Source organism: Cottoperca gobio, chromosome 14, assembly GCF_900634415.1.
Source record: "Cottoperca gobio chromosome 14, fCotGob3.1, whole genome shotgun sequence".
In the NCBI taxonomy this organism is placed as follows: domain Eukaryota; kingdom Metazoa; phylum Chordata; class Actinopteri; order Perciformes; family Bovichtidae; genus Cottoperca; species Cottoperca gobio.
In genome coordinates this window covers 2,912,643-2,936,591 of record NC_041368.1, presented here as the reverse complement: position 1 = coordinate 2,936,591, position 23,949 = coordinate 2,912,643, and the positions used below count along the sequence as shown (strand labels likewise).

At 44.4% G+C, this 23,949-nt stretch overlaps 1 long non-coding RNA gene across 1 annotated transcript; it reads left to right on the top strand.

Moving 5' to 3' along the window:
* The first annotated feature begins 21,976 nt into the window (after positions 1-21,976).
* Positions 21,977-22,689, top strand: LOC115018455 (uncharacterized). Its single transcript, XR_003833389.1, has 3 exons — positions 21,977-22,010; positions 22,278-22,383; positions 22,652-22,689. It is a non-coding gene; the product is annotated as an uncharacterized LOC115018455 (long non-coding RNA).
* The last annotated feature ends 1,260 nt before the right edge of the window (positions 22,690-23,949 follow it).

The window sequence follows — 23,949 nt, the reverse complement described above, 5'->3', positions numbered from 1 at the left end:
GACAGAGACAGAGAGACAGACACTGAGAGACTGAGACAGACAATGAGAGACAGAGACAGAGACAGACAATGAGTGACAGAGACAGACACTGAGAGACAGACACTGAGAGACTGAGACTGACACTGAGACAGACACTGAGACTAAGACAGAGACTGAGAGACAGACAGACACTGAGAGACAGAGACAGACACTGAGACAGACACTGAGACAGACACTGAGAGACTGAGACAGAGAGACATACACTGAGAGACTGAGACAGACAATGAGAGACAGAGACTGAGACAGACAATGAGATACTGAGACAGAGACTGAGAGACAGACACTGAGAGACTGAGACAGAGACAGACACTGAGAGACTGAGACAGAGACAGACAATGAGAGACAGACACTAAGAGACAGACACTGAGAGACAGAGACTGCGACAGACAATGAGAGACAGAGACAGAGAGACAGACACTGAGAGACTGAGACAGACAATGAGAGACAGAGACAGAGACAGACAATGAGTGACAGAGACAGACACTGAGAGACAGACACTGAGAGACTGAGACAGAGACTGAGACAGAGACAGACAATGAGAGACAGAGACAGACACTGAGACAGACACTGACACTGAGAGACAGACACTGAGACAGAGACAGACACTGAGAGACAGAGACAGACACTGAGACTGAAACAGAGACTGAGAGACAGACAGACACTGAGAGACAGAGACAGACACTGAGATACAGAGACAGAGAGACAGACACTGAGAGACTGAGACAGACAATGAGAGACAGAGACAGACAATGAGAGACAGACACTGAGAGACTGAGATAGAGACAGACACTGAGAGACAGAGACTGAGACAGACAATGAGAGACAGAGACAGACAATGAGAGACAGAGACAGACACTGAGAGACAGAGACTGAGACAGACAATAAGAGACAGAGACAGACACTGAGACAGACACTGAGAGACAGAGACTGACACTGAGAGACTGAGACAGACAATGAGAGACAGAGACAGAGACAGACAATGAGTGACAGAGACAGAGACTGAGAGACAGACACTGAGAGACTGAGACAGAGACTGAGAGACAGACACTGAGAGACTGAGACAGAGACAGACACTGAGAGACTGAGACAGACAATGAGAGACAGACACTAAGAGACAGACACTGAGAGACAGAGACTGCGACAGACAATGAGAGACAGAGACAGAGAGACAGACACTGAGAGACTGAGACAGACAATGAGAGACAGAGACAGAGACAGACAATGAGTGACAGAGACAGACACTGAGAGACAGACACTGAGAGACTGAGACTGACACTGAGACAGACACTGAGACTAAGACAGAGACTGAGAGACAGACAGACACTGAGAGACAGAGACAGACACTGAGACAGACACTGAGACAGACACTGAGAGACTGAGACAGAGAGACATACACTGAGAGACTGAGACAGACAATGAGAGACAGAGACTGAGACAGACAATGAGATACTGAGACAGAGACTGAGAGACAGACACTGAGAGACTGAGACAGAGACAGACACTGAGAGACTGAGACAGAGACAGACAATGAGAGACAGACACTAAGAGACAGACACTGAGAGACAGAGACTGCGACAGACAATGAGAGACAGAGACAGAGAGACAGACACTGAGAGACTGAGACAGACAATGAGAGACAGAGACAGAGACAGACAATGAGTGACAGAGACAGACACTGAGAGACAGACACTGAGAGACTGAGACAGAGACTGAGACAGAGACAGACAATGAGAGACAGAGACAGACACTGAGACAGACACTGACACTGAGAGACAGACACTGAGACAGAGACAGACACTGAGAGACAGAGACAGACACTGAGACTGAAACAGAGACTGAGAGACAGACAGACACTGAGAGACAGAGACAGACACTGAGATACAGAGACAGAGAGACAGACACTGAGAGACTGAGACAGACAATGAGAGACAGAGACAGACAATGAGAGACAGACACTGAGAGACTGAGATAGAGACAGACACTGAGAGACAGAGACTGAGACAGACAATGAGAGACAGAGACAGACAATGAGAGACAGAGACAGACACTGAGAGACAGAGACTGAGACAGACAATAAGAGACAGAGACAGACACTGAGACAGACACTGAGAGACAGAGACTGACACTGAGAGACAGACACTGAGACAGAGACAGACACTGAGAAACAGACAATGAGACAGAGACAGACACTGAGAAACAGACAATGAGACAGACAATGAGAGACAGACACTGAGAGACAGACACTGAGAGACTGAGACTGACACTGAGACAGACACTGAGACTAAGACAGAGACTGAGAGACAGACAGACACTGAGAGACAGAGACAGACACTGAGACAGACACTGAGACAGACACTGAGAGACTGAGACAGAGAGACATACACTGAGAGACTGAGACAGACAATGAGAGACAGAGACTGAGACAGACAATGAGAGACTGAGACAGAGACTGAGAGACAGACACTGAGAGACTGAGACAGAGACAGACACTGAGAGACTGAGACAGAGACAGACACTGAGAGACTGAGACTGCGACAGACAATGAGAGACAGAGACAGAGAGACAGACACTGAGAGACTGAGACAGACAATGAGAGACAGAGACAGAGACAGACAATGAGTGACAGAGACAGAGACTGAGAGACAGACACTGAGAGACTGAGACAGAGACTGAGACAGAGACAGACAATGAGAGACAGAGACAGACACTGAGACAGACAGTGACACTGAGAGACAGACACTGAGACAGAGACAGACACTGAGAGACAGACACTGAGAGACAGAGAATGAGACAGACACTGAGAGACAGAGACAGACACTGAGAGACTGAAACTGACACTGAGACAGACACTGAGACTAAGACAGAGACTGAGAGACAGACAGACACTGAGAGACAGAGACAGACACTGAAAAAGACACTGAGAGACTGAGACAGAGACAGACAATGAGAGACAGAGACAGACACTACGAGACAGACACTGAGAGACAGACACTGAGACAGACACTGAGAGACAGAGACTGAGACAGACAATGAGAGACAGAGACAGACAATGAGAGACAGAGACAGACACTGTGAGACAGAGAATGAGACTGATACTGAGACAGACACTGAGACGGACACTGAGAGACAGAGACAGACACTGAGAGACTGAGACTGACACTGAGACAGACACTGAGACTGAGACAGAGACAGAGACAGAGACAGAGACTGAGAGACAGATATACACTGAGAGACAGAGACAGACACTGAGACTGAAACAGAGACTGAGAGACAGACAGACACTGAGAGACAGAGACAGACACTGAGATACAGAGACAGAGAGACAGACACTTAGAGACTGAGACAGACAATGAGAGACAGAGACAGACAATGAGTGACAGAGACAGACACTGAGAGACAGACACTGAGAGACTGAGATAGAGACAGACACTGAGAGACAGAGACTGAGACAGACAATGAGAGACAGAGACAGACAATGAGAGACAGAGACAGACACTGAGAGACAGAGACTGAGACAGACAATAAGAGACAGAGACAGACACTGAGACAGACACTGAGAGACAGAGACTGACACTGAGAGACAAACACTGAGACAGAGACAGACACTGAGAGACAGACAATGAGACAGACAATGAGAGACAGAGACAGAGAGACAGACCCTGAGAGACTGAGACAGACAATGAGAGACAGAGACAGAGACAGACAATGAGTGACAGACACTGAGAGACTGAGACAGAGACAGACACTGAGAGACTGAGACAGAGACAGACAATGAGAGACAGAGACAGACACTGAGACAGACACTGAGACTAAGACAGAGACTGAGAGACAGACAGACACTGACAGACAGAGACAGACACTGAAAAAGACACTGAGAGACTGAGACAGACAATGAGAGACAGAGACAGACACTAAGAGACAGACACTGAGAGACAGACACTGAGACAGACAATGAGAGACAGAGACAGACAATGAGAGACAGAGACAGACACTGTGAGACAGAGAATGAGACTGATACTGAGACAGACACTGAGACGGACACTGAGAGACAGAGACAGACACTGAGAGACTGAGACTGACACTGAGACAGACACTGAGACTGAGACAGAGACTGAGAGACAGATATACACTGAGAGACAGAGACAGACACAGAGACAGACACTGAGAGACTGAGACAGAGACTGAGAGACTGAGACAGAGACAGACACTGAGAGACTGAGACAGAGACTGAGAGACAGAGACAGACACTGAGAGACAGAGACTGAGACAGACAATGAGAGACTGAGACTGAGACAGACACTGAGAGACTGAGACAGAGACAGACAATGAGAGACAGAGACAGACAGTAAGAGACAGACACTGAGAGACAGACACTGAGACAGACACTGAGAGACAGAGACTGAGACAGACAATGAGAGAGAGAGACAGGCAATGAGAGACAGAGACAGACACTGAGAGACAGACACTGAGACAGACACTGAGAGACAGAGACTGAGACAGACACTGAGACACAGAGACAGACACTGAGATAGAGACAGACAATGACAGAGACAGATACTAAGAGACAGACACTGAGAAACAAACACTGAGAGACAGAGACTGAGACAGACAATGAGAGACTGAGACAGACAATGAGAGACAGAGACAGACACTGAGAGAGACACTGAGAGACAGAGACTGAGACAGACACTGAGACAGAGACTGAGAGACAGACACTGACAGACAGACACTGAGACAGACACTGAGACTGAGACAGACACTGAGAGACAGAGACAGACACTGACAGACAGACATACACTGAGAGACAGACACTGAGACAGACACTGAGAGACAGAGACAGACACTGAGACAGACACTGAGACAGAGACTGAGAGACAGACAGACACTGAGAGACAGAGACAGACACTGAGAGACAGAGACTGAGACAGACACTGAGAGACTGAGACTGAGACAGACAATGAGAGACAGAGACTGAGACAGACAATGAGAGACAGAGACAGACAATGAGAGAGAAACACTGAGAAACTGAGACAGACAATGAGAGACAGAGACAGACACTGAGAGACAGAGACAGACACTGAGATACAGAGACAGAGAGACAGACACTTAGAGACTGAGACAGACAATGAGAGACAGAGACAGACAATGAGTGACAGAGACAGACACTGAGAGACAGACACTGAGAGACTGAGATAGAGACAGACACTGAGAGACAGAGACTGAGACAGACAATGAGAGACAGAGACAGACAATGAGAGACAGAGACAGACACTGAGAGACAGAGACTGAGACAGACAATAAGAGACAGAGACAGACACTGAGACAGACACTGAGAGACAGAGACTGACACTGAGAGACAAACACTGAGACAGAGACAGACACTGAGAGACAGACAATGAGACAGACAATGAGAGACAGAGACAGAGAGACAGACCCTGAGAGACTGAGACAGACAATGAGAGACAGAGACAGAGACAGACAATGAGTGACAGACACTGAGAGACTGAGACAGAGACAGACACTGAGAGACTGAGACAGAGACAGACAATGAGAGACAGAGACAGACACTGAGACAGACACTGAGACTAAGACAGAGACTGAGAGACAGACAGACACTGACAGACAGAGACAGACACTGAAAAAGACACTGAGAGACTGAGACAGACAATGAGAGACAGAGACAGACACTAAGAGACAGACACTGAGAGACAGACACTGAGACAGACAATGAGAGACAGAGACAGACAATGAGAGACAGAGACAGACACTGTGAGACAGAGAATGAGACTGATACTGAGACAGACACTGAGACGGACACTGAGAGACAGAGACAGACACTGAGAGACTGAGACTGACACTGAGACAGACACTGAGACTGAGACAGAGACTGAGAGACAGATATACACTGAGAGACAGAGACAGACACAGAGACAGACACTGAGAGACTGAGACAGAGACTGAGAGACTGAGACAGAGACAGACACTGAGAGACTGAGACAGAGACTGAGAGACAGAGACAGACACTGAGAGACAGAGACTGAGACAGACAATGAGAGACTGAGACTGAGACAGACACTGAGAGACTGAGACAGAGACAGACAATGAGAGACAGAGACAGACAGTAAGAGACAGACACTGAGAGACAGACACTGAGACAGACACTGAGAGACAGAGACTGAGACAGACAATGAGAGAGAGAGACAGGCAATGAGAGACAGAGACAGACACTGAGAGACAGACACTGAGACAGACACTGAGAGACAGAGACTGAGACAGACACTGAGACACAGAGACAGACACTGAGATAGAGACAGACAATGACAGAGACAGATACTAAGAGACAGACACTGAGAAACAAACACTGAGAGACAGAGACTGAGACAGACAATGAGAGACTGAGACAGACAATGAGAGACAGAGACAGACACTGAGAGAGACACTGAGAGACAGAGACTGAGACAGACACTGAGACAGAGACTGAGAGACAGACACTGACAGACAGACACTGAGACAGACACTGAGACTGAGACAGACACTGAGAGACAGAGACAGACACTGACAGACAGACATACACTGAGAGACAGACACTGAGACAGACACTGAGAGACAGAGACAGACACTGAGACAGACACTGAGACAGAGACTGAGAGACAGACAGACACTGAGAGACAGAGACAGACACTGAGAGACAGAGACTGAGACAGACACTGAGAGACTGAGACTGAGACAGACAATGAGAGACAGAGACTGAGACAGACAATGAGAGACAGAGACAGACAATGAGAGAGAAACACTGAGAAACTGAGACAGACAATGAGAGACAGAGACAGACACTGAGAGACAGAGACAGACACTGAGATACAGAGACAGAGAGACAGACACTTAGAGACTGAGACAGACAATGAGAGACAGAGACAGACAATGAGTGACAGAGACAGACACTGAGAGACAGACACTGAGAGACTGAGATAGAGACAGACACTGAGAGACAGAGACTGAGACAGACAATGAGAGACAGAGACAGACAATGAGAGACAGAGACAGACACTGAGAGACAGAGACTGAGACAGACAATAAGAGACAGAGACAGACACTGAGACAGACACTGAGAGACAGAGACTGACACTGAGAGACAAACACTGAGACAGAGACAGACACTGAGAGACAGACAATGAGACAGACAATGAGAGACAGAGACAGAGAGACAGACCCTGAGAGACTGAGACAGACAATGAGAGACAGAGACAGAGACAGACAATGAGTGACAGACACTGAGAGACTGAGACAGAGACAGACACTGAGAGACTGAGACAGAGACAGACAATGAGAGACAGAGACAGACACTGAGACAGACACTGAGACTAAGACAGAGACTGAGAGACAGACAGACACTGACAGACAGAGACAGACACTGAAAAAGACACTGAGAGACTGAGACAGACAATGAGAGACAGAGACAGACACTAAGAGACAGACACTGAGAGACAGACACTGAGACAGACAATGAGAGACAGAGACAGACAATGAGAGACAGAGACAGACACTGTGAGACAGAGAATGAGACTGATACTGAGACAGACACTGAGACGGACACTGAGAGACAGAGACAGACACTGAGAGACTGAGACTGACACTGAGACAGACACTGAGACTGAGACAGAGACTGAGAGACAGATATACACTGAGAGACAGAGACAGACACAGAGACAGACACTGAGAGACTGAGACAGAGACTGAGAGACTGAGACAGAGACAGACACTGAGAGACTGAGACAGAGACTGAGAGACAGAGACAGACACTGAGAGACAGAGACTGAGACAGACAATGAGAGACTGAGACTGAGACAGACACTGAGAGACTGAGACAGAGACAGACAATGAGAGACAGAGACAGACAGTAAGAGACAGACACTGAGAGACAGACACTGAGACAGACACTGAGAGACAGAGACTGAGACAGACAATGAGAGAGAGAGACAGGCAATGAGAGACAGAGACAGACACTGAGAGACAGACACTGAGACAGACACTGAGAGACAGAGACTGAGACAGACACTGAGACACAGAGACAGACACTGAGATAGAGACAGACAATGACAGAGACAGATACTAAGAGACAGACACTGAGAAACAAACACTGAGAGACAGAGACTGAGACAGACAATGAGAGACTGAGACAGACAATGAGAGACAGAGACAGACACTGAGAGAGACACTGAGAGACAGAGACTGAGACAGACACTGAGACAGAGACTGAGAGACAGACACTGACAGACAGACACTGAGACAGACACTGAGACTGAGACAGACACTGAGAGACAGAGACAGACACTGACAGACAGACATACACTGAGAGACAGACACTGAGACAGACACTGAGAGACAGAGACAGACACTGAGACAGACACTGAGACAGAGACTGAGAGACAGACAGACACTGAGAGACAGAGACAGACACTGAGAGACAGAGACTGAGACAGACACTGAGAGACTGAGACTGAGACAGACAATGAGAGACAGAGACTGAGACAGACAATGAGAGACAGAGACAGACAATGAGAGAGAAACACTGAGAAACTGAGACAGACAATGAGAGACAGAGACAGACACTGAGAGACTGAGACGGACAATGAGAGACAGACACTGAGACAGAGACAGACACTGAGAGACAGACACTGAGACAGACACAGACACTGAGCGACAGAGACAGAGAAACAGACACTGAGATAGTTTTCATTTAAAAAACTCATTGAGAATTAAAGACAACAATGAATTAGATGCTACTTTGTGCAACGTGGTGATACTATTGGATACTACAGTATGTGGCTGTATGATTGTCTTCACTAGCTTTTAGTGGGAACCTCCATTTGTTATTGATATCCAACATAATATATGAATCAATAGAAATAAAACATTGATGGATTACTATTATAATTCCTTTATTAGTGATGTATTTATAATTGACAAGCTTTTTCTGATGGCTTATTAGAAAGTGAAAAACTCAAGACCCTTTATTAATAACTTACTAAAATGTTTAACTTACTAGAAAGACACATGGACTTCCGGTTATGGCGGCTCGGTAGGAAGATGCAACTATCAGTGTACCAATTTCTGTCTTAAATCCTAATTTTACCCACGTTTTATGTCAACCCATCGTTTCTATTCGGAAAATACGGTTAAATGCCGGCTGCAGCAGGGAAATCAGCTAAAGAACGACCAAAACCACTCCAGTCTAAGCTAAAAAACTTCGGAGCAGCCAAGCTACACGTGGAAGCTAAAGAAAGTTATGCTAGCGCTAGCATTGCACCAGCCATGACCTCTGTTGAGATGGGCGAGGCCGGGCGGTAGGAAGCATGCTCGGAGGAAATCCTGATTGCCATAGGCTCTCTAAAGTCGGACTTTTCCACAAGACTTCATGGCATGCTAACAGCAATAGAGGGGATGAAAAAGGAGATACAGGAAGTACAAATCTCATCTACCGAGGACGACGTGAGCTCCCTGCGAGCTAAAGTGAACAGGCTTGAAGCTAAAAACACGAAGCTAGAGGATAAAGTTGAAGACTTGGAGGCAAGATCCAGGTTATCTAATTTGAGAGTGGTGAACTTGCCAGAAGATGCTGAAAGAGGGGATGCTTGTGCTTTCCTCGAAAAATGGATCCCAGGCGTGTTAGATTTGGCACCGCTAAATTCAAAGTTTATACTGGAGAGAGCTCACACAATCGGCCAGAGGAGGGATGCAAATGCCCCACCAAGAACTTTGATCATGAAATTCCTAAACTACAGGGACAGGATGGTTGTAACGAAGGCAGCCAGGGCAAAACAAACAGATCATATTTAAAGACCAGCAGGTGAGATTGTATCCAGACTTGGCTGCAGGAGTACACCAGCGGCAGAAGATGTTCGATAATGTCCGTCAGAAACTACGGAACCGGGGGATTCGGTATGGCATGCTATTGCCGGCTAGGCTCCTGGTGACCTACAAGGACAAGTAGCACACTTTTGAGAACCCGTCTGCTGTGGAGAACTTCATCGAGCGGATTACAAGAGAGGAGGGACAGGCTGAGTAACGTAACCTGTGGCTGCGGCTAAAGGGCTAATATGGGCTAACTGTGTGTCGGTATCATGACTTATTTTCTTTAAGTATTTGTGGTCGGATATCTTGGATATGTCTGGACATGTCAAACTACTTGAACTGAATGACTGACACTGACCAAATGTTGTGTTTATATGTTCTGGTGGTCACGAGTGTTTATATAACATTGGGATCTGACACCACACATGGGACGCTAATTACGTTAGCCCTGACCTAGCACTTATTTCTGGGTTTTTATTTTTTTATGTTTACACCATACTTCTCAGTATCTCACCAATGTTGCATGGCGTATTTAAGTTACAAGCTTGAAAGCAATAGCTTTAAATTAGGTTGAGTTTATAAGTACTACTGAGGCCAGCTCTTGATATGATAACTAGCTATTCAGCTACATTTGTGACGAGCCCTGCGATGGTTGTTTAACAAGGCGGGTAAGTGCCGCTTTATGACAAGGGTATGTGGAGCCTTCAGTTTAGAAATTGAAGAATATATTTATTTTATTTTGGCACTCTTATAATCTGGAATGTTACGGCATAACATATGTTGGATCCTCCTGAGATCACTGCCCATTAGTTAAGTATGGTGGAACTACTTTTGGTGGGACTTCTTATGATTACATGGTGGTTAGTAATGTAAAACAAAGGTTAGGAATATAAGTATAGTCGAGCTGAAGCACGTGCTGTACGAGTACAGTGACTGTCAGCTATAAGAGGAAGTATCAACATGAGGGGGGGGGGGCCTGCCCATTAGGGTGAAGGCATTCGGGGAAGGGGTTAAAGGTTCACAGGGTTGGATGTGGTTTGGAACATCCGTGTTATGTTTCTTAATGTTTTTTAAATGTATTTTTCATTTTTATGTACATTTGGGTAACTTAATCTGTCTCAAAGGTCATGTCGCAGGGTGTGGAGGTTAAATTTACTTCCTGGAATTGCAGAGGTCTGCAAAAACTTTTAAAAATCAAACAGGTTATGAATAGAGTTAAAAGTCTGCAATCTAAAATAGTTTTTTGCAAGAGACACATTTGATGATATTATGATTAGGAGGAGGTGGACGGGATGTGTGTATTCAGCAACATTTTCTACTAGGCTAGGGGTGTTATGACGTTAATTCACAAATCGGTACCATTTCAGGTAACAAATGTAATCAAGGACAAGGCTGGTAGGTACTTAATTGTACAGGGTACTCTACTAACAGAAACCCTGAATCTAGTTAACATATATGCCCCCAATAATGATGATCCAAAGTTTTTCAGGACCTGTTTTATACGCTTTCAACATTTACTGGTAATTACATCATAGCAGGGGATTTTAATTGTGTATTGGATCCAACAAAGGATCGGTCAGGAGGCATAGATAAATCACACACCAAAAGCAGGGAAGTATTACTTAATATTATATAAGATTTCAATTTGAAGGACATCTGGAGAGAATTAAAGCCTGATGCTATAGAGTATTCTTGCTATTCTGCTTCTTACCAATCTTATTCCCATATTGATTTACTTTTTGATATCAGAAAATTTGGCTTCTGAAATTAAAGACGGCACTTATGATGGAATCCTTATTTCGGACCATGCACCAAACTCACTGCTTTATGTCGACTCAAGGCTGAGGAGAGATCCTCCTAAATGGCGATTCCAACAAAAATGGTTGCAAGACTCAGATTTTGTCACGTATCTTGGCAAACAAATTGATTTATATTTTGAGACAAATACATTGGAAACATCAGCATCTATAAGATGGGAAGCTTTTAAAGCATTTATTAGAAGCCAAATTATTAACTACACAAGCTCCAAATCCAAAAAAGCTCGTCAGAAAATGAAAATGTTGGAAATCGAAATAAAAACCCTGCAGAGCTGAGTCCTTTCAGAAACCCTGCCCCAAAGTACAACAAGAACTGCTAGTACTGAGGTCACAGTATAATGAACTGTCAGCTTCTAAAGCAGTGGCAAGTCTACTAAGACTCAAACAAATATTTTAAGACCAAGGAGAGAAGCCTGGAAAGATATTAGCGTGGCGCATTAAACAATTACAAACTGAAAGATCCATTATGTTAATACAGAATAATAAGGGAGATTATATAGTCGATCCTATAGACATAAATGAGGCTTTTAAAAATTTCTATGAAAATGTATACGACTGACATAAATACAGATTTGACAAGTCAAAATAACTTCTTAGACACTCTCAATATACCTAGTATCCCAGCAGACCTAGTCTGGAAGCTGAAGTATCATTACAAGAGATCTCTGATGCAATTGATAACATGAAATTTGGGAAGGATGCAGGGCCAGATGGCCTACCTATAGATATCTACAAAAGGTTTAAATATAAAGTACAAACGCCCCTCTTAAATATGTTATTAGAATCTTAAAAATGAAATCCTTCCGCCATCACTGAGAGAAGCCTTGATTACATTGTTACCAAAACCAGGGAAACCCTGCAATAGATGTGAAAACCTAAGACCAATAAGCCTTCTCAACTCGGACGTAAAGGTGTTGTGTAAAATCCTTGCAAAAAGGTTGGAAGGCCTGCTCCCAGGGATAATTAAGGAAGATCAGAATGGGTTTATTAAGGGGCGCCAAGGGTTTCATAATGTCAGGATGGTACTGAACATTCTACATAGCCAAAAGGAAATGCCAGATACTGCTCTCTTATCGTTAGATGCCGAGAAGGCATTCGATAGGGTCGAATGGCCATGTCTTTTTGATGTCCTCGAACGCTTTGGATGTGGTAAAATGTTTTGTAAATGGGTTAAATTGTTGTACACTGACCCTGTTGCAGAAATACTTACAAATAATACAACCTCGAAACAAATCAAGATCCACAAGGTGTGCCGTCAGGGGTGTCCTCTATCACCACTTTTGTTTATAATGGCAATAGAATCGCTGGCCATAGCTGTTCGGTCTCATCCAAAGATCTCTGGTGTAACTATAGGTCAAACAGACCACCGCTTAGCTTTATATGCTGATGATGTCATAGTGTTTCTCAGGGAGTTGGAGAGATCAATTCCAGTACTATTAGAAGTGATAGGAAAATTTGGTGAATTTTCCGATTACAAAATTAATCATTCCAAATCTTCCATAATGTTATTAAATTCCAAAGAGAGAAGTAATCCGACCGCATCAGTCTCCCAGTTTAAAGTTGCAGATAATTTTACATATTTGGGTGTAAAAATAGTGCCCAATATAAAAGATGTGGTGAATTGTAATTACGATCCTATTATGGAGTCAATTACCAGCACAATTGATAGATGGAAGCCGATGTCCATCTCCTTAATTGGGAGAATTAATATATTAAAAATGAACATACTCCCCAAGTTGCTGTATCTATTCCAAAACATCCCCCTGCCTCCTCCTCCAAACTTATTTTCAAAGTTAAGGAAATTATTTTTAAGTTTTTTGTGGTACAACAAACGAGCCCGCTTGCGCTTAACCCTCCTGTATATGCCCTATGATAGAGGGGGGGGCCTTGCGTGTCCTAATCCTCTCTGGTACTACTGGGCAACTCGGTTAAGGACTACTATGTTTTATTTTGCAAACGACAACCTCCCTGCCTGGATGGAGTCCCAATTTTTAGAGCTACCTCTTCCCATGTATTTGTACTCAACTAGTCTTAAGAAACTTACAAAAAAAACACTAACCCTATTACTAGGAACATGATTAGAGTCTGGCATGAAGTGAGGAAGTACTTGGGCGAGCCCCTTTCTCTCACGTTTTAGTCTTTGGGGAAATGATGACTTCACTCCAGGCAGAGCTGATAGTGGGTTTAAGGTTTGGTCAGATAAGCGTGTACAGAAAATTCAGGATCTATATCGGATCTATTGTCTGCATGTGTCTCATTAGAGAAAATAACCTATTCAATTAAAGGAAAACAAGAACTATTTAAAAAAGTATGGGGCCCGTTCCTTAACTCTCTGGAACATGCGAATCTAGAGGGCACTCTGGGTCAGTAACTTGGAGATGATTAATGTTCCTATGCTGGGAGAAGGATTGAAGCCTTTCATATCTGCCTACATGTTTGTTTATCTCCTCACATAGCCTACCCACATGTTTGTGTATTTAATTTAATTATGTTATTTGTGCGACTGTTAATGTACTTCATTTTGTTATGTCTTGAATGTGGAAGTTTGTGTACTGTCTTATGTAGTCTCTATTTAAAAAAAAAAAAGTGTAAAAAAAAAAGACATGAGCATTTATAAGCTATTCAATAATTCCTATAAACCATTCATAAGGGTGACTTATCAGAAAGTAACTAGTTGGTAAAAATCTGCTGGCAAACTCGAATAGAAAAGATAAAATATTATAATATTATTCAACAACATCCAAAGTTACACTCATTTATTCGGATCCCAAAAATCAGTTTTATGCTAATTCTTGTGGGCACAAATGACTGAACTGATGACTGCAGATAATGATGAACTTTATTGAACAGTGCAAAGGATCAGAAGTAAACAGTAAAAGTGCAAACTGGTCGTCTTTTTTAGGGAACCTGGCTGGAAAAGTGAGGCACTGAAGTCTCAGGTGGAGCATCTCTGCATTCTTCAGACCTCCATTACTCTGCTTGGTGAGAAACTGCTGGTGGGACTGAGATAGGGAGGGTCGCTCTCAGTTTGGAAGAGGAGCATGAGTTGGTGGTGCAGGATGGGGAAGAAGCATCTCTGGTACACAGCTTGTGTAGAAGGAAAGTGTCCTGACGCCCTCGATCATCTTCTGGTAGATCTTGAAGTCTGTGAAGTCCAACAGTGTCTGTAGGAGGAGGAGATAAACAGACAGAACATAAACAGAAACACAGCTTCAAACTATCTGCCCAGGCAGCTATAAATGTGTTTGCATGTTAACTGAAAGATCATAGTGTGTGTGTATCTCCGATCCTCGCTGAGGTCTCCACATGGCAATAGGACAGAAGCTGGCCGTGCAGGTTGCCGGGAGAGGCTGCTGATGGAGGTTTTGTCTCAGCTGTCTGCCAGAACCTGCAGGTGGAGGTGGTGGTTGCAGGTTGAGAACAGAGGCTGTAGGTGGAGGTTTTGTCTCAGCTGTATGCCTTAAATCGTCAGGTGGGGGTTATGCCCGTATTCTGCTGACAGACACTGTGGGTGGATGTTTTGTCGCAACTGCAGGTGGAGGCGGTGGCTGGAGGTTAATGATAGAGGCTGTAGGTGGAGGTTTGGCTGAAGCTGTTTGCAGGAATCGGCAGGTGGAGGCTATGCCTGCAGGTTGCTGACAGGCGGAGTTGGCTCTCCTGAAACATCCAGGTCATAAAGCGGAGGATGGACAGCAACCCCGTAGGAAACGTCCACCAGCACCAGTCCGTCTTCACCCACTGATTGTGTGGACGTGGGACGGCCCAGTCTCCCACAGCTTCTGCTTGATACGACGTCCCAGATGTAAACTGTACGGACGCAGACGACCACTCTTGAACCTGTGAGGAGCGGAAGATACAGAAATTAAATCAGAAGGATGAATGAAACATTTTCCCAGCCTTCCACCCATGACCCAGCCTTCATGACAATAGGTGAGAGTAGGAACGAAGATCGACCGGTATATTGAGAGCTTTGCCTTCTGGCTCAGCTCTCTTTTCGTCACAACGGTGCGGTAAAGTGACTGTAATACCGCCCCCGCTGCTCCGATTCTCCGGCCAATCTCTCGCTCCATCGTCCCCTCACTCGCGAACAAGACCCCGAGGTACTTGAACTCCTTCACTTGGGGTAATGGCTCATTCCCTACCCGGAGTAGGCAATCCACCGGTTTCCTGCTGAGAGCCATGGCCTCAGATTTAGAGGTGCTGATCCTCATCCCAACCGCTGCAGACTCGGCTGCGAACCGATCCAGTGACTGTTGAAGGTCACAGACCGATGATGCCATAAGGACCACATCATCTGCAAAGAGCAGCGATGAGATCCTCAGGTCACCGAACTGCAACCCCTCTCTGCAAGCCCTCTAGTGGAGGCCAACATTCACTGGAAACGAGACCGACTTACTGCCGAGTATCCGGACACAACTTTCGCTTTGGGCGTACAGGGATTGGATGGCCCTCAAAAGTGACCTCCTCACCCCATACTCCCGCAGCACCTCCCACAGTATCACCCGGGGGACCCGGTCATACGCCTTCTCCAGATCCACAAAACACATGTAGACCGGATGGGCGTACTCCCAGGCCCCCTCCAGGATCCTTGCAAGAGTAAAGAGTTGGTCTGTTGTTCCACGACCAAGACGGAATCCGCATTGTTCCTCTTCAATCAGAGGTTCGACTACCAGCCGAACCCTCCTTTCCAGTACCTTGGAGTAGACTTTACCAGGGAGGCTGAGAAGTGTGATGCCCCTGTAGTTGGCACACACTCTCTGGTCCCCCCTTTTTAAATAAGGGAACCACCACCCCCGGTCTGCCACCCAACACCCAGACAGCCCCTCAACACCCAAAGCCTTCAGCATTTCTGGACGGATCTCATCAACCCCTGCGGCTTTGCCACTGTGGAGTTGTTTGACTACCTCAGTGACTTCCATCAGGGAAATTGACGATGATCCCCCATCAGCTTCCAGCTCAGCCTCTACCATAGAGGGCGTGTTAGTCGGATTCAGGAGTTCCTCAAAGTGCTCCTTCCACCGGCCGATAACCTTCTCAGTTGAAGTCAGCAGGGTCCCACCCTTGCTGTACACAGCTTGGATGGTTCCTCGCTTCCCCCTCCTGAGGTGCCGGATGGTTTTCCAGAAGCACCTTGGTGCCGACCGAAAGTCCTTCTCCATAGCTTCTCCGAACTTCTCCCACACCCGCTGCTTTGCCTCTGACACGGCAGAAGCTGCCGCCCTTCTAGTCCTTCGATACCCTGCAACTGTTTCCGGAGTCCTCCCGGATAACATAACCCGGAAGGACTCCTTCTTCAGTCGGACGGCTTCCCTGACCACCGGGTCCACCACAGTGTTCGAGGGTTACCGCCCCTTGAGGCACCTAAGACCTTGAGACCACAGCTCATCACCGCAGCTTCAGCAATAGAGGTTTTTGCCCACTCAGGTTCAATGCCCCCAACCTCCACAGGGATGGCTGAAAAGCTCCGCCGGAGGTGTGAGTTAAAGATCCCCGGGACAGGGGCTTCCTCCAGACGTTCCTAGTTCACCCGCACTACCCGTTTGGGTTTACCAGGTCTGTCCGAGTCTTCCCCCACCCCTTGATCCAACTCACCACCAGATGGTGATCAGTCGACAGCTCCGTCCCTCTCTTCACCCGAGTGTCCAAAACATGCGGCCTCAGATCAGATGATACGATTACAAAATCGATCATTGACCTTTGGCCTAGGGTGCTCTGGTACCACATGCACTTATGAGCATCCTTATGTTCGAACATGGTGTTTGTTATGGCCATTCCAGGACTAGCACAGAAGTCCAACAACAAACGACCGTTCGGGTTTAGATCAGGGAGGCCCTTCCTCCCAATCACGCCTCTCCAGGTGTCTCCATCGTTTCCCATGTGTGCGTTGAAGTCTCCCAGCAAGACTACGAGTCCCCTACTGGAGCCCCCTGCAGAGCTCCATTCAGGGTCTCCAAGAAGGCTGAATACTCAGAACTGCGGTTTGGGGCATAGGCACAAACAACAGTCAGAGTTTTCCCCCCCATAACCCGAAGGCGTAGGGAGGCGACCCTCTCGTCCACCGGGGTAAACGTAGCGGCGCTCAGCCGGGGGCTAGTGAGTATCCCCACCCCGGCCCGATGCCTCACACCTTGGGCAACTCCGGAGAAGAATAGAGTCCAACTCCTATCCAGGAGTACGGTTCCAGAGCCAAGACTGTGCGTGGAGGTAAGTCCCACCAGATCCAACTGGTAGCGATCCATCTACCGCACTAGTTCCGGCTCCATCCCCCACAGAGAGGTGACGTTCCACGTCCCCAGAGCCAGCCTCTGCTGCCCGGGTCTGGTCCGTCGAGGTCCCTGAACATCACTGCCACCCGTGTGACAGCGCACCCGATCCCAGCGGTTTTTCCCATGAGTGGTGGGCCCACAGGATGGATGGATTGGAGACACCACGTAGCTTCTTCGGGCTGTACCCGACTGGGCTCCGTGGCAAACGCGGCCACCAGGCGCTCGCTGTCGGGCCCTCCCTCTGGGCCTGGCTTCAGACGAGGGCCCTGGGCTTCCTCCGGGCGGGGTCTCTCCTTTCCGTTCCCTTTCTTTCATGAAGTCGTTTTTGAACCATTCTTAGTCTGGCCCCTCGCCTGAGACCAATTTGCCTTGGGAGACCCTACCAGGAGCACTAGGCTCCAGACAACACAGCTCTCAGGTTCATAGGGACACACAAACTTCTCCACCACGATAAGGTGATGGTTCCCAGAGACACACAAGTACAATTCAAAAGTTTTCAAAGCAGACATTTTGACTTTGCCCTCATGTTATTAATAACTTAGTGATGCATATACTGTAGCATATATTATATATTTTATTATATTGTATGAAAATATAATGTCACATATTTACTGGGAATTACTGTATGCACTAAGCCTAAGTACTTCAGTGCCATAGGCCTATTTTAAGTAGTTTCGTTAAAATATCAACGTATTCCAGCTGGGAGATCAGTGATATACATTCTTTTATTATATGTATAAAGGGAATATTATTAAAACATAATTGTACGTTGTTTTTAATGAATAATTTGACGATTCGACAGTAAATGACATAGAAAACACTGCAGACTTTCAAAGTGATCAAATCTCACATGTTCCATGATGGAAGTCTGTTGGTCGCTTTCGTCTCTGTGAGTCTTTACTTCAATGATGCAAGATGGACCCTAACCAGCTATACTCATCTTCAGGCATCTTTTTCAACAAAAATTCAGACAGAGTTTATTTTCTTCAAATTCAGTATATTCAGACCACTATTACTCAGTTGCAGAAGCACTGGAGTAATTATGTTTGTAATAAGAGTGTTATCTTTTGAATGAGACCATAACCATGCATATGGTGCAAATGGTTGAAGAGCAGCTTTTAATTTACTTTGGGTATGTCGTATTTAGGTATTTTCGGGTAAATTCCCCCACACGGTAAGAGGTTAAAATCTTCTTCTTCTCTTATAAGTGAAAATATGAGGCCGGTTCATGGCAGAGCCTGTTAGCAATGTACCAATGAAATTTGTATCAGTGGTAAATTACATAGTAAGACTTTCATCTTTATTCCTTAATAATATATTTTGAAAAATCTAGATAAAGATAACTGTGCTTTTTTTTTCATGGGAACTTGGGGGCTGCAGGTTTATCAACATGCACAGAGGGCGGCATTTTGGTGTGATCAATATGGGCCAAGCATAAAAACATTTCTCTGGGTCCCTCAACAGGTTAATGTGACCATGACTGCATGTGCTTTATACAGATATTATGGAAAAGAGAAAACATGTATCTCCTAGAGCAGGGGTCTTCAATGTTTTTCAGGCCAAGGACCCCCAAACTGATGGAGAGATGGAGCAGGGACCCACTACTATATATATTGTATAAAATAAAATGGTAAAATGGTGTTTTATATTAAACTGGGCATATATAGACATGGCTACCCTGTTATTGTGCATTCAATACCGTGCAAGGTACAGGTGGCCGTGCCACTGCCATTTTGAAACATACATCTTGCATACAACACTGAGCTATTAAAATAATTCACAGATTCATGTTTTTTTTTAAACATACATGTAGTGCCATGGCTCAAACCATCTGTGGATCTACTCTCTGATGTCTGACCCTGATCCATTTATCCGTTTGCTACAATATGTTGGATTCATGTTAATGTGTATTTAAAAACATTCAAATTTGTGGAAAAACAATTGGTTGGAAAAATAAAATATGAACAAAAAATAGTCTGATCAACCAAAGTTTTCGCAGTACCTCCACGGACCCCCTAGGGGTCGCGGACCCCCTATTGAAGACCTCTGCCCTGTTGTTGCATAGCGACCACCTCGCACTATGTTTTGTGCAGAAGGCAACGGATTTTATTTTGAACATCATTATTTAATAATAAAAACAATTTAAATTGGAGTGTGTATTTTTATTTCATATTGCCACACTTGGTAACCATTTTATAAAAGCAATAGCTATTGCTTAATTATATCACAAGCACACTAAAGAGTAAAGGGGCCTCTGTTCGCTACTGTCGCGTGTGGGGACCCACAGTGAAGAGTCACTGCGGCTCTGATGGACCGAGAGGCGGGAGTCACGACTCACGAGGGACAGAGACACTGGTGGACCAGCGGGTCACAGACTACTAGTTAAACACAACTCTTATCTGTATGTAAGTCTTCATTTTACAACTCAATATTGCTCATGAGGCTTGTGGTACACTTTGAGTAATGTTTTGAGTTTATTTATTCGTGTTTTCTTGCAGAAGAAAAAATAAAGTTAGTTAGCATCTTATTAGCCGTTTTGCTTTTTCCGATTAATTGTTATCTTTAACATTACATGTGTCATCTAACCTGACTGTGTGATCTGATGAGAACTAATACTATACCGCCAATGCTCAATAGTATTTGATAAGCCACACATTTTGATCATGTTAGCTGTTAGCTGTTAGCATAAATAGCAGAGAGGCTCACACATGTTTTTGCTAGCAATGACAGCAGAAAACGGGGCTAACGTTAAGTCACTCATACTGACAGTGTTGGCATATATAACTATATATTTGATTAAGGAATACTAGCAATACAACAGTTATATATTTTTTAAAATCACAAGTAAAAGCCCTGCATTCATCATATTGCATCAACTCAAAACATACCAGAATAACAGAAACTGAGAAGATGAGAAAATAGTTCATTTAGTTTAGTAAGTGAAAGTACTAGTTCTTACATAATGATAATACTTGTATATATTATTATATATCATATTAGGATTATTATTACTAATACATTAATAACCTGTAAACAGAATGTTATGTTGTTGCTGGTTGAGGTGAAATTAATCCTTGTACATTGTTATATCATCAAGTAAGTGTGGCTCAAATATAGTAGAATACAATGGGAAATACTCAGTACCTCAAAAGTGTACTTAAGTACAGTACTTCAGTAAATGTATTTAGTTACTTTCCACCACTGAACTTACAGTCTGTCCATAGATCCACGATGAATAGTTGACTTTTACCTTCACAAAATCTGATTTTGGTAACTAACTCCAATAGACAGACCACAAATTAATCTGTGCCATCAGGTTACAAACAGCCCATTTCTGCAAATAATCCTAAATAGCAATTTACATCAAACAACCAAGATGTGTGCATTTTGTTAAAGGGCCTACGAAATGATATTTCGTCAGTGTTATTGGCCTTGGTACATGATAGAGGTTGCATATCTATTGTGAAATGTGCCATATATATATTTTTAAAATATTTTTTAAATTGATGTATTCGTAGTAAATCAAGATCATAACAGCATAAAAATGACTTCCGCTAACAACAATTGATCGCTGCGCCGAGAGCATCCACTTCGGCAATGTTCGGGCGATGACGTCACAATTATAATACTGCCGGCGCCAGTGTTCGTCTGCGTTGAAGCGTCCAGCAAAGACTGCTGTCAATTATTACGAGAAAAAATGGACAACAATCGATCGCCAAGGATAATGGTGGGGCCGTCTCCAAATGTAGCTTTCTGTGGCTAAAAGATGATCAAATGTCGTGTTTATGGACAAGACAAGTGCGTCAATGAAACCGATGATTTGTGGGCAGCACTTTGAGAGATCGTGTTTCGAACAAACTGCTCGCCAAGGAAATGAGATTCAAAAAGAATTTAAAACTGAACGCAGGTGCTGTGCCTACAATACTGCTGAGACCCCAGCCAGCACAAGCCAGCACGCCGACTCAAACACGTCTGCCGGTGCAGAGTCCTCCACCAAAGAGACGACGAAATGCATTCGCCAAAAGGGAGAGCGAAGGTAAGCCGTGCTACTTGTTTACTTTATTTATTGTTTCAAGCATAAAGCCATAATCGGTCTCGGCCTACTGTATGTAACGAGTTTACACCAGGCCCTAGCCGATATCTGTGTTATTGTTTGTAGTATTAATAACTTTAGCTAATTACACTTCATTAGCTTAATTAAGTTTAGATTCAATGTTTATAACAGGCTTCCCCATTTTATTCTGTAGTTTGAGTAAAAGCGTGAGTCTATTTAACTTTTAACTATCACCCTATTATTACATAGTATTGAAATATTGGTGAAAGAAGCCACTGACAGAACTGAGGACACCTGTATGATCAGCAACCATCTATTGGACATCCACACTGGGGAGGAAGCTGTGTGTACACCAGTAAGTATACAGACTGTACAGTCATCTGTACATTACAGTTGTAGTACCAGTAGACCTGCACATGACGTGTTAAACATACAATCACCACATGCATGTACATAATTCATATATTTGTTTAATTTGATATCATTGCTCTCACAATCAATTCAACCACATCTTTTATTATGAACGTTATTAGATATTAACTTTACGCAGACATGTATAAACATGCAATACAATTTCAAGGTTTGAAAGATTTATTAGTAAAGTTGTGTTTTGTATATTTCAGACATGTCAGAAAGAAATTGCTGTGCAGACGGATCCCCCTCCACGGACACACCACAAGTCCATGCAGGCGTGACCACGTGTCAGGTCAGCTGGACTGCAAGTTCCAATCCAAGTTGGTTGTTCCAAAGGTCAGCATCATAATATATATATATATATATATATATACATATATACACATATACACATATACACACACACACACATACATATTATATATAATGCTTGATTATAAAACATCTTTTTTGCAGAGTATGTTACTGAACTGTTGACCGAGACTCTACGCTTTGTGCCAAGACAATGTTGATGAGGAACCTTTCGAAGTCCCAGCTCCACTCAGCAGTCGGTGGAAGAACCAAACAAGAGGGATGCTGTTGTGCTGTATAGAAGCAGATTCAATCACTGAACTGACATTGTGTTTTGTTATTGACTCTAATAAAGTGCTGATACTTGAACGACGTGTAGTTGTCAGATGGAAACTTAGCGCAGATCATGTCAATGGTAATCACTTCAACCTTATTTACTTATTTATCTATGTATTCTGTAACTTTGCCAGAGTGACCATTCGACTTCCCAAAAATACATCAAAGTTTCTGAGCTCTACACATTTGTGCACACAAGTAACTTCCTCATTACGTGGCTGATCACCTGCTTGTTGTCTGTCTCTCTTTGAATACCTGTGGTAGGCTGTCTGCAACACCCAAACATCCAGACACTTTGATTTGAATCCTGGGTGATCTGTTATGCAGGTTATGTTTGCACCATGTCCCTCATATTCATTGAGTTCCTCCATGACATCCTTTTCTTGGCAGCAGCTCTTCAATTGCTTCCATAATGGTACAGTTTTCACATGTACACCTAAATGTACAAAAGAAGAATGGTAAGGACATGTACACAATATGCAATATCCAGAAAAAAGGCCAATATTAATGTCATCTTAATGTCATACTATTTATATGCCTGTGTTTGACGACAGGCTCGTAAGCAGCTCATAAGCCTGTTATGGTCGTACGGAGGTCGGATCTGTCTAGTAGCAACTCTTTACCCGTTTCACGGAAGTCTCGTAAAGTTACGACATCGTAACTTCCATGAACATCTGGTAAGTGTTCCGGCTACTATAGGCAGCCGTGAGACGGTCAGTATACAGACTATACTTTATAAACCAGCGCTGTCCTCCGGTCTGTTTGTTAGCTAATAGCTAATGCTTTATATACAGCTCGTAATATATGACGTTTGACATCAGACACAACGATAGAACCTCAGACGCAGAAACTTCGAGAAAGAATCAAGTTATCAAGCTTT